The following is a 13,317-nucleotide window of genomic DNA, read 5'->3' as shown; positions in this document are numbered from 1 at the left end:
AAAGAAATTTTAGATTGAAATTTAACCATTCAACATCTGGAATAATAGACATCTACAGAACATTTCATCCCAACAAAACTGAATACACATTCTTCACATCAGCCCACAGAAGAGATTGAAAATCGACCACATCCTAGGCCACAAATCTAACCTCAGCAAATTTAAAAAAAAATAGAAATCATTCCATGCAACATCTCAGAACATCATGGAATAAAAGTTGAATTCAATAACAACAGGAAACTGTATACCCATACAAAAACACAGAAGCTAAACAACCTTATGCTGAAGTATAGATGGGTCATAGATGAGATTAAGAAGGAAATCACCAAATTTCTGGAACAAATCAACAATCAAGACACGAACTATCACAACCTCTGGAATACTGCAAAGGCAGTCCTAAGAGGGAAATTTATAGCACTACAAGCCTTCCTCAATAAAATGGAAAGAGAGGAAGTTAGTAACTTAGGGACATCTCAAGCAACTGGAGAAGGAAGAACATTCCAACCCAAAACTCAGCACAAGAAAAGAAATAACCAAAATCACAGTAGAATTAAATGAAATTAAAAACAAAAGAATTATACAACAGATCAATAAATCCAAAAGTTGGTTGTTTGAAAAGATCAATAAAATAGATAAACCTTTGGCCAACCTAACCAGGAAAAAAAAGAGTAAAATCTCTTAATTTCATCAATCAGAAATGGTAATGATGAAATAACAACAGACCCCTCAGAAATTCAAAAAATCCTTAATGAATACTGAAGAAACTTTACTCTCAGAAATATGAAAATCTAAAAGAAATCGACCAATAGTTGAAAGTACGCCACCTACCAAGACTTAGCCAGAATGAAGTGGAAATGTTGAACAGGCCTATATCAAGTTCTGAAATAGCATTGACTATACAAAATCTCCCTAAAAAGAAAAGTCCAGGATCAGGTGGCTTTACGTCAGAATTCTACCAAACAGTTAAAGAAGAACTAGTACCTATACTACTAAACCTCTTCCACAATACAGAAAAAGATAGAATATTACTCAGCACATTCTACAAAGCAAACATCACCTTGATCCCCAAACCAGGGAAAGACCCAACAAGAAAAGAAAATTATAGACCAATATCACTAATGAATATAGACGCTAAAATACTCAATAAGATCCTAACAAACAGAATCCAACAATACATCAAAAAAATTATACACCATGACCAAGTAGGATTTATCCCAGGCTCTCCAGGCTGGTTCAATATATGTAAATCTATAAATGTAATTAAGCACATAAACAAACTAAAATCTAAAGACCATATGATTCTCTCAATTGATGCAGAAAAAGCTTTTGACAACATCCAGCATCCCTTCATGATAGAACACTTAAGAAAATTGGTATAAAAGGGACATTTCTTAAACTAATAGAGGCCATCTATAGCAAACCCACAGCCAATATCGTACTGAATGGAGTTAACTTGAAACCATTTCCAATTAGATCAGGAACCAGGAAAGGTTGCCTATTGTCTCCATTACTCTTTAACATTGTAATGGAAGTTTTAGCCATTGCAATTAGGGAAGAAAAGGTGATCAAAGGTATCCACATAGGGTGAGAAGGGATCAAACTTTCACTCTTCACAGATGACATGATCGTATATGTGGAAAACACTAGGGATTCTACTACAAAACATTTAGAAGTGATCAAGGAATACAGCAATGTCTCAGGCTACAAAATCAACACTCATAAATCTGTAGCCTTTATATATACCAACAATAACCAAGGCAAAAAAAACAGGCAAGAACTCTATTCCTTTCACAGTAGTGCCAAAGAAGATGAAATATTTGGGAGTTTATCTAACAAAGGACATGAAAGATCTCTATAAAGAGAACTATGAAACTTTAAGAAAAGAAATAGCTGAATATGTTAACAAATGGAAAAACATACCATGCTTATGGCTAGGAAGAATGAACATTATTAAAATGTCTATACTACCCAAAGCAATATATAATTTTAATGCAATTCCTATTAAAGCTCCATTGTCATATTTTAAAGATCTTGAAAAAATAATACTTTGTTTTATATGGAATTCGAAAAAACCTGGAATAGCCAAAACATTACTCAGAAATAAAAACAAAGCAGGAGGAATCATGCTACCAGACCTGAGACTGTACTATAAATCGATACTGATCAAAACAGCATGGTATTCTTTGGAGGGAGAGCAAGATGGCGGCCGAGTAACAGCTTCCTTGCATCTGGGCACCGTTGAGTCTGCAGAGATGAGACTCCAGGCATCACTGGGTGGTGGGATCTGCCTATAATCATCCCTTTGAGGATACAGGAAGTCAGCAAGAGACTTCCAGACCCCAGGAGGAGGACAAAAACAGTGGAAAACTGGCAAGTAATCGCATGTGTTCGATTGGTATAATCCCACTGACAGCTGTAAGTGCAGTAGCAGTGAGACTGCAAACTGGAAAGGCCTTAGCTGTGAACTGTTTTGGTGTTTTTGCACTTAGCACTCAATTGAACTGCCTTACGGAGAGCTTGAACGGGAGTGCGGAGAACTTTGGGCTTTGTCTGGGAACCCAGACTGAGCCGCTGAGCCGGATAGATGGAGCTAATAGTGATTGGCTGTGGGCCGCAGGGAGCCATTGTGAGAGAACTTCCCCAACAACTTCTGCCCTAGGGGTTGCAGAACAAGGATCTTGCGGGACCTAGTAACCTAGTAACTGAGCAACTTAAAGGCGGGGTCTGAGCTGCCTTACAGCCCTAACCCCCAGGGGCAGAGTGAGACCGGTTTTGGCATACTGGGTAAGTGATTCCAGCGACAAGCACTTTCCTGGGAAAGCTTCTACTTAGCAAGTTTAGAGCTTACAGTGCCCTTTAAGAGGGCTGAAGAGAGACTTAGGGTGTCTACCCTGTGGGGTTTGAGAAATCAGCGGAGGCCTCCAGTCATATCAGCATTGTAATTAACATCTCATACCCCAGAAGACAACCTGTTGCCCAAACAATATTCAACAAGATATATATACTGCTCTGTTTTTGGTTGGTTGGTTGTTTTCCTTGTTTGTTTTTTGTTTATTTCGATGTTGTTGTTGTTTTGTTTTTTAATTTCAACCTTTTCCATACAGATTTTTTCTTTTCTTTCTCCAGTTTTCTAGTATAAATACAATTTCCCATGGCTGCCTTTTTCAATAACTAGAACTTCATTTTTACTAGTGTTTCTACCCCCATTATTTGGTTTTTCACCCAATTTTATCCCATAAAGTTTTCTGTTTGCTTGTTTTGCTTTGATTTATAGCCTCTTTGTCTTTATTCTCTACTTGGTGGAGGTGGGGTACTGTGTCTGATCAGGTTAGCAAAGAGTTGTTAACCTCAAGGGAACCACCCAACTGAGCACCCACAGAGGTTGGGGTTTTTTAAGCTTGTGTCAAAGTACCCTACTGTACACCTCTATTGCTCTGTCTCCCAGCAAAATTCTCAACAAAATCCTAACGAATAGATTACAGCTTATCATCAAAAAAACTCATACATCATGATCAAGTAGGTTTCATCCCAGAGATGCAAGGCTGGTTTAACATAACAGAGGCAAAAATAAAGATCATATGATGCTCTCAATAGATGCAGAAAAAGCATTTGATAAAATCCAGCATCCTTTTCTAATCAGAACACTGAAGAGTATAGGCATAGGTGGCACATTTCTAAAACTAATTGAAGCTATATACGACAAACCCACAGCTAATATTTTACTGAATGGAGTAAAACTGAAAGCTTTTCCTCTTAGAACTGGAACCAGACAAGGTTGTCCTCTGTCATCTTTACTTTCAACATAGTGCTGGAAGTTCTAGCCAATACAATTAGGCAAGACAAGGAAATAAAGGGAATCCAAATGGGAGCAGAGGAGGTCAAATTCTCCCTCTTTGCTGATGACATGATCTTATACTTAGAGAATCCCAAAGACTCAACCACAAGACTCCTAGATGTCATCAAAAAATACAGTAATGTTTCAGGATATAAAATCAATGTCCACACATCAGTAGCCTTTCTATACGCCAATAACAGTCAAGATGAGAAGCTAATTAAGGACACAACTCGCATCACCATAGTTTCAAAGAAAATGAAATACCTAGGAATATACCTAACGAAGGAGGTGAAGGAGCTCTATAAAGAAAATTATGAAATCCTCAGAAAGGAAATAGCAGAGGAGATTTTAACAAATGGAAGAACATAACATGCTCATGGATGGGCAGAATCAACATTGTTAAAATGACTATACTTTCCAAAGCAATCTACCTATTCAATGCCATTCCGATCAAAATACCAACATCGTACATTCAAGATGGAAAAAATGATTCTGCGTTTTGTATGGAACCAGAAAAAAACCCGTATAGCTAAGGCAATTCTTAGTGATAAAAATAAAGCTGGTGCATCAGCATACCAGACTTCAGTCTGTACTACAAAGCCATAGTGGTCAAGACAGCATGGTACTGGTACAAAAATAGAGACATAGACACTTGGAATCTAATAGAAAACCAAGAAATGAAACTAACATCTTACAACAACCTAACCTTCCATAAACCAAACAAGAACATACTTTGGGGGAAAGACTCCCTATTCAATAAATGGTGTTGGGAGAACTGGATATCCACATGTAAAACACTGAAACTGGACCCACACCTTTCCCCACTCACAAAAATTGATTCAAGATGGATAAAGGACTTAAATTTAAGGCATGAAACAATAAAAATCCTCAAAGAAAGCATAGGAAAAGCACTGGAAGATACTGGCCTGGGGAAACACTTCATGAAAAAGACAGTCATGGCAATTGCAACAACAACAAATATAAAAAAATGGGACTTCATTAAACTGAAAAGCTTCTGTACAGCCAAAGAGACAACAACAAAAGCAAAGAGACAACCTACACAATGGAGAAGGATATTTGCATATTTTGAATCAGAAAAAGCTTGATAACTGGGATCTACAGAGAACACAAATTAATCCACATGAAAAAAGCCAACAATCCCATATATCAATGGGCAAGAGACATGAATAGAACCTTCTCTAAAGAACACAGACGAATGACTAACAAACATATGAAAAAATGTTCATCATCTCTATATATTAGAGAAATGAAAATCATAATCACCCTGAGATACCATCTAACCCCAGTGAGAATGGCCCACATCACAAAATCTCAAAACTGCAGATGCTGGCATGGATGTGGAGAGAAGGGAACACTTTTACACTGCTAGTGGGACTGCAAACTAGTACAACCTTTCTGGAAGGAAGTATGGAGAAACCTCAAAGCACTCAAGCTAGACCTCCCATTTGATCCTGCAATCCCATTACTGGGCATCTACCCAGAAGGAAAGAAATCCTTTTATCATAAGGACACTTGTACTAGACTGTTTATTGCAGCTCAATTTACAATCGCCAAAATGTGGAAACAGCCTAAATGCCCACCAAACCAGGAATGAATTAACAAGCTGTGGTATATGTATACCATGGAATACTATTCAGCTATTTAAAAAAATGGAAACTTTACATCCTTCGTATTAACCTGGATGGAAGTGGAAAACATTATTCTTAGTAAACATCACAAGAATGGAGAAGCATGTATCCTATGTACTCAATTTTGATATGAGGACAATTAATGACAATTAAGGTTATGAGGGGGTGAGGAAAAGCAGAAAGAGGGATGGAGGGAGGGGGTGGGGCCTTGGTATGTGTCACACTTTATGGGGGCAAGACATGATTGCAAGAGGGACTTTACCTAACAACTGCAATCAGTGTAACCTGGCTTATTGTACCCTCAATGAATACCCAACAATAAAAAAAAAAAAATGGAGACTTTACATCATTTGTATTAACCTAGACGGAAGTGGAAGACATTATTCTTAGTAAAGCATCACAAGAATGGAGAAGCATGAATCCTATGTACTCAATTTTTATATGAGGACAATTAATGACAATTAAGGTCATGGTGGGGAGCAGAGAGATGGAAGGAGGGAGAGGGGTGGGGCCTTGGTGTGTGCTACACCGTCTGGGGGCAAGACATGATTGTAAATGGGACTTTACCTAACAAATGCAATCAGTGTAACCTGCCTTATTGTGCACTCAATGAATCCCCAACAATAAAAAAAAAAAAAAAACGGCATGGTAGTAGCACAAAAACAGAGAAGTAGATGTCTGAAACAGAATAGAGGACCAAGAGATGGATCCAACTATTTACTATTATTTGATATTTGACAAGCCAATGAAAAACATTCAGTGGGGAAAAGATTCCCTATTTAACAAATGGTGCTGGGTGAATTGGCTGGTGATCTGTAAAAAACTGAAACTGGATCCACACCTTTCACCATTAACTAAGATAGACTCTCACTGGATAAAAGATTTAAACTTAAGACATGAAACTATAAAAATACTTGAAGAAAGTGCAGGGAAAACTCTTAAAGGAATCGGCCTGGGTGAATACTTTATGATAAGGACTCCCCAGGCAACTGAAGCAGTATCAAAAATACATTACTGGGACCTGATCAAACTAAAAAGCTTCTGCACAGCCAAGTACATAGTAAGTAAAGCAAGCAGACAGCCTTCAGAACGGAAGAAAATATTTGCAGGTTATACCTCTAATAAAGGTTTAATAACCAGAATCGACAGAGAACTCAAACGCATTAGCAAGAAAAGAACAAGTGATCCCATCTCAGGGTGGGCATGGGACTTGAAGAGAAACTTCTCTAAAGAAGACAGACGCACGATCTACAAACACATGAAAAAAAGCTCATCATCCTTAATCATCAGAGAAATGCAAATCAAAACTACTTTGAGCTATCACCTAACCCCAGTAAGAGTAGCCCACATAACAAAATCCCAAAACCAGAGATGTTGGCATGGATGTGGAGGAAATGGCACACTTCTACACTGCTGGCAGGAATGCACACTAATACATTCCTTTTGGAAGGATGGTTGGAGAATACTTAGAGATCTAAAAATAGACCTCCCATTTGATCCTATAATTCCTTTACGAGGTATATACCCAGAAGACAAAAAAATCACAATATAACAAAGACATCTGTACCAGAATATTTATTTTTTTATTTTTTTATTTTTTTTATTGTTGGGGATTCATTGAGGGTACAATAAGCCAGTTACACTGATTGCAATTGTTAGGTAAAGTCCCTCTTGCAATCATGTCTTGCCCCCATAAAGTGTGACACACACTAAGGCCCCACCCTCCTCCCTCCATCCCTCTTTCTGCTTCCCCCCCCATAAACTTAATTGTCATTAATTGTCCTCATATCAAGATGGAGTACATAGGATTCATGCTTCTCCATTTTTGTGATGCTTTACTAAGAATAATGTCTTCCACTTCCATCCAGGTTAATACGAAGGATGTAAAGTCTCCATTTTTTTTAATAGCTGAATAGTATTCCATGGTATACATATACCACAGCTTGTTAATCCATTCCTGGGTTGGTGGGCATTTAGGCTGTTTCCACATTTTGGCAATGGTAAATTGAGCTGCCATAAACAGTCTAGTACAAGTGTCCTTATGATAAAAGGATTTTTTTCCTTCTGGGTAGATGCCCAGTAATGGGATTGCAGGATCAAATGGGAGGTCTAGCTTGAGTGCTTTGACGTTTCTCCATACTTCCTTCCAGAAAGGTTGTACTAGTTTGCAGTCCCACCAGCAGTGTAAAAGTGTTCCCTTCTCTCCACATCCACGCCAGCATCTGCAGTTTTGAGATTTTGTGATGTGGGCCATTCTCACTGGGGTTAGATGATATCTCAGGGTTGTTTTGATTTGCATTTCTCTAATATATAGAGATGATGAACATTTTTTCATATGTTTGTTAGCCATTCGTCTGTCAACTTTAGAGAAAGTTCTATTCATGTCTCTTGCCCATTGATATATGGGATTGTTGGCTTTTTTCATGTGGATTAATTTGAGTTCTCTATAGATCCTGGTTATCAAGCTTTTGTCTGATTGAAAATATGCAAATATCCTTTCCCATTGTGTAGGTTGTCTCTTTGCTTTGGTTATTGTGTCCTTAGCTGTACAGAAGCTTTTCAGTTTAATGAAGTCCCATTTGCTTATTTTGGATGTTGTTGCAATTGCCATGGCGGTCTTCTTCATGAAGTCTTCCCCCAGGCCAATATATTCCAGTGTTTTTCCTATGCTTTCTTTGAGGATTTTTATTGTTTCATGCCTTAAATTTAAGTCCTTTATCCATCTTGAATCAATTTTTGTGAGTGGGGAAAGGTGTGGGTCCAGTTTCAGTCTTTTACATGTAGACATCCAGTTCTCCCAACACCATTTATTGAATAGGGAGTCTTTCCCCCAAGGTAAGTTCTTGTTTCGTTTATCAAAGATTAGGTGGTTGTAAGATGTTAGTTTCATTTCTTGGTGTTCAATTCGATTCCAAGTGTCTATGTCTCTGTTTTTGTGCCAGTACCATGCTGTCTTGACCACTATGGCTTTGTAGTACAGACTAAAATCTGGTATGCTGACGCCCCCAGCTTTATTTCTGTTACTAAGAACTGCCTTAGCTATACGGGGTTTTTTCCGGTTCCATACAAAACGCAGAATCATTTTTCCCATATCTTGAAAGTACGATGTAGGTACTTTGATAGGAATGGCATTGAATAGGTAGATAGCTTTGGGAAGTATAGACATTTTAACAATGTTGATTCTTCCCATCCATGAGCATGGTATGTTCTTCCATTTGTTAATATCCTCTGCTATTTCCTTTCTGATGATTTCATAGTTTTCTTTATAGAGGTCCTTCACCTCCTTCGTTAGGTATATTCCTAGGTATTTCATTTTCTTTGAAACTATGGTGAAGGGAGTTGTGTCCTTAATTAGCTTCTCATCTTGACTGTTATTGGTGTATACAAAGGCTACTGACTTGTGGACATTGATTTTATATCCTGAAACATTACTGTATTTTTTGATGACTTCTAGGAGTCTTGTGGTTGAGTCTTTGGGGTTCTCTAAGTATAAGATCATGTCGTCAGCAAAGAGGGAGAGTTTGACCTCCTCTGCTCCCATTTGGATTCCCTTGATTTCCTTGTCTTGCCTAATTGTATTGGCTAGAACTTCCAGCACTACGTTGAATAGTAAAGGTGACAGAGGACAACCTTGTCTGGTTCCATTTCTAAGAGGAAAAGCTTTCAGTTTTACTCCATTCAGTAAAATATTGGCTGTGGGTTTGTCATAGATAGCTTCGATCAGTTTTAGAAATGTGCCACCTATGCCTATACTCTTCAGAGTTCTAATTAGAAAAGGATGCTGGATTTTATCAAATGCTTTTTCTGCATCTATTGAGAGGATCATGTGATCTTTATTTTTGCCTCTGTTAATATGGTGGATAACGTTTATAGACTTGCGTATGTTAAACCAGCCTTGCATCCCTGGGATGAAGCCTACTTGATCATAATGAATGACTTTTTTGATGACAAGCTGTAATCTATTGGCTAGGATTTTGTTGAGAATTTTTGCGTCTATATTCATGAGTGAGATTGGTCTGAAATTCTCCTTTCTGTTTGGGTCTTTTCCTGGTTTTGGTATCAGGGTGATGTTTGCTTCATAGAATGTGTTGGGGAAGATTCCTTCTTCCTCAGTTTTTTGGAATAATTTCTGCAGTACCGGAATAAGCTCTTCCTTGAAGGTTTGATAGAATTCTGGAGTGAAGCCATCTGGACCAGGGCATTTTTTAGTTGGAAGCTTTTTTATTGTTTCTTTGATCTCAGTGCTTGAAATTGGTCTGTTCAGGAGGTCTATTTCTTCCTGGCTAAGTCTAGGGAGAGGGTGTGATTCCAAATATTGATCCATTTCTTTCACATTGTCAAATTTCTGGGCATAGAGTTTCTGGTAGTATTCAGAGATGATCTCTTGTATCTCTGTGGGATCAGTTGTTATTTCCCCTTTATCATTTCTGATTGAGGTTACTAGAGATTTTACTTTTCTATTTCTAGTTAGTCTGGCTAATGGTTTATCTATTTTATTTATTTTTTCAAAAAACCAACTCCTTGTTTCATTAATTTTCTGAATGATTCTTTTGTTTTCAATTTCATTGATCTCTGATTTGATTTTGGATATTTCTTTTCATCTACTGAGTTTAGGCTTAGACTGTTCTTCTTTTTCCAATTCCATAAGATCTCTTGTGAGATTGTTGATGTGCTCTCTTTCTGTTTTTCGAATGTAGGCATCTAAAGCGATGAATTTTCCTCTCAAAACTGCTTTTGCAGTATCCCACAGGTTTTGGTAGCTTGTGTCTTCATTGTTGTTATGCTCAAGGAAGTTAATGATTTCCTGTTTTATTTCTTCCTTCACCCATCTGTTATTCAACAGAAGATTGTTTAATTTCCATGCCTTTGGGTGGGCTTGAGCATTTTTGTTAGAGTTGAGTTCCACCTTTAGTGCCTTATGGTCTGAAAAGATACAAGGTAAAATTTCAATTCTTTTGATTCTGTTGATATTTGTTTTGTGTCCCAGGATATGATCAATTTTGGAGAATGTTCCATGGGGTGATGAGAAGAATGTATATTCTTTATCTTTGGGGTGGAGTGTTCTATATGCGTCTATCAAGCATAGTTGTTCTAGGGTCTCATTTAAATCTCTTACATCTTTGTTTAATTTCTGTTTAGAGGACCTGTCCAGCTCTGTAAGAGGTGTGTTAAAGTCCCCTGTTATGATGGTATTATCAGATATCATATTGCTCAGACTGAGTAAGGTCTGCTTCAAGAATCTAGGAGCATTTAAATTGGGTGCATAAATATTTAGAATGGAAATGTCTTCTTGTTGTAGTTTTCCCTTGACCAATATAAAGTGACCATGTTTGTCTTTTTTGACTTTAGTTGCTTTAAATCCACATGTATCTGAAAATAAGATTGCAACTCCTCTTTTCTTCAGAATTCCATTTGCCTGAAAAATTGTCTTCCAACCCTTGACTCGGAGCTTTAATTTGTCTTTTGAGGCCAGGTGTGTTTCTTGCAGACAGCAAATGGATGGCTTGTGTTTTTTAATCCAGTCAGCCAATCTATGTCTCTTCAGTGGGGAATTCAAGCCATTAACATTTATGGAGATAATTGATAAGTGTGGTAGTATTCTATTCTTCTTATTTGGTGAGAGTCCATTGCTTAGTTTTATCTTTTGCATCAGTGTGGAGGTTAGGTTCTGTCCTTTGATTTCTGAGTTCTTACTTTGCTGCTGATCCATTGTGGTGGTCAGTGTGCAGAACAGGTTGAAGTATTTCCTGTAGAGCTGGTCTTGTTGTGGCGAATTTCCTCAATGTTTGTATATCCGTAAATAATTTGATTTCTCCGTCAATTCTGAAGCTTAGCTTAGCAGGGTACAGAATTCTGGGCTGAAAATTGTTCTGTTTAATTAGGTTAAAGGTAGATGACAATTGTCTTCTTGCTTGGAAAGTTTCATTAGAGAAGTCTGCGGTAACTCTGATGGATTTGCCCCTGTAGGTCAACTGGCGCTTACTCCTGGCAGCTTGCAGAATCTTTTCTTTTGTCTTGACTTTGGACAGGTTCATCACAATGTGTCTTGGAGAAGCTCGGTTAGAGTTGAGGCGACCTGGGGTCCGATATCCCTCTGAAAGCAGTGTGTCAGACTCTTTGGTGATGTTTGGGAAATTTTCTTTTATAATATTCTCTAGTATGGCTTCCATTCCTCTGGGGCATTCTTCTTCCCCTTCTGGAATTCCTATAACTTGTATGTTGGAACGCTTCATAAAGTCCCATAATTCTGACAGTGAACGTTCTGCTTTCTCTCTCCTCTTTTCTGCCTCTTTTACTGTCTGAGTTATCTCAAGAACTTTGTCTTCTACCTCTGAAATTCTTTCTTCTGCATGGTCTAACCTGTTGCTGATACTTTCCATTGTATCTTTAAGTTCCCTAATTGACTGTTTCAGTTCCTTCAGGTCTGCTATATCCTTTTTATATTCTTCATATCGTTCATCTCTGATTTGATTCTGTTTTTGGATTTCCTTTTGGTTATTTTCCACTTTATTAGCAATTTCCTTCATTGTTTCCATCATTTCTTTCATTGTTTTCAACATGTGTATTCTAAATTCCCTTTCTGTCATTCCTAACATTTCTATACTAGTGGAATCATCTGTAGTAGCTACCTCATGGTCCCTTGGTGGGGTTGTTCTAGACTGGTTCTTCATGTTGCCTGGAGTTTTCTGCTGATTCTTCCTCATGAGTGATTTCTTTTATCTGTTTCCTTGCTCTAATTTTCCTTTCACTTCCTCTTGCTCTTTAAGTTCTTGTGCCTGTGGACTAAGGGTTACAGGACCAGAAGGGTGAGAAGGTTGAAGAGCAAAAAAAGGGGATGAAAGAAAGGAGGACCGAGTGATAAGAAAAAAAGAAAAAGAAAGACAGAGAAAGGAGAGGGGGTGGGTATAAGGAATATTGACAAAAAGAAGAGAGGCACAGAAAGAGGGAGATAGGGCAATATAGGTGTACAGTAGGGTACTTTGACACAACCTTAAAAAACCCCCACCTTCTGGGGGTGCCCAGTTTTGTGGTTCCCTTGAGGTCAGCAGCTCTTTGCTAACCTGATCAGACACAGTACCCCACCTCCACCAAGTAGAGAGGAAAGACAAAAATGCTATAAATCAAACCAAAACAAGCAAACAGAAAACTTTACGGGGATAAAATTGGGTGAAAAACCTAATTATATTGGTAGAAACACTAGCAAAAATGAAGTTGAAGTTATTAAAAAAGGCAGCAATGGGAAATTATAATTAAACTAGGAAAATGGAGAAAGAAAAAGGGATCTGTGTGGAAAAGATTGAAATTAAAAAAACAAAAGAACATCAGCAACGTCAAAATAAACAAAAAAAAACAACCAAACCAAAAAAAAAAAAAAGAAGAAGAAAAAAATACACAACCAAAAACAAAGCAGTTTGTATATGTTATTGAATATTGTCTGGGCAACACGTGGTCTTCTGGGGTATGAGATGTTAGTCACAGTTCTGATACGACTGGAGGCTGCTGATTTCTCAAACCCCAGCAGGTAGACACCCTAAATCTCTCTTCAGCCTACTTAAAAGGCACTTTGAACTTGTAAACTTGCTGAGCAGAAGCTTTCCCAGCTTTCTCGCTGGAATCGCTGCTGAAGTGGCTATCCACTTACTCAGGGTGCCAAAACCGGTCTCACTCTGCCCCTGAGGGTTAGGGCTGCAAGGCGGCTCAACCCCCACCCTTAGGCTACTTGGTTGCTGGGTTACCAGCTCCCACCCGTTTCTAGCTCTGCGACCCTGAGGGCGGAGCTTGCCAGGGCAGATCACTGACAATGGATCCGTGTGACCCACCGCCAAACACTAT

The 13,317-nt window shown here is 38.2% G+C and overlaps 1 protein-coding gene across 7 annotated transcripts in view; it reads right to left on the bottom strand.

Annotated features, from left to right (window-relative positions):
• FUT8 (fucosyltransferase 8) overlaps positions 1 to 13,317 on the bottom strand; it is a 429,531-nt gene that overhangs the window by 167,806 nt on the left and 248,408 nt on the right. The window lies entirely within an intron of this gene.

Source organism: Nycticebus coucang, chromosome 9 (genome assembly GCF_027406575.1).
Source record: "Nycticebus coucang isolate mNycCou1 chromosome 9, mNycCou1.pri, whole genome shotgun sequence".
Classification (NCBI taxonomy): Eukaryota; Metazoa; Chordata; class Mammalia; order Primates; family Lorisidae; genus Nycticebus; species Nycticebus coucang.
This window is presented reverse-complemented; position numbering and strand designations above follow the sequence as displayed.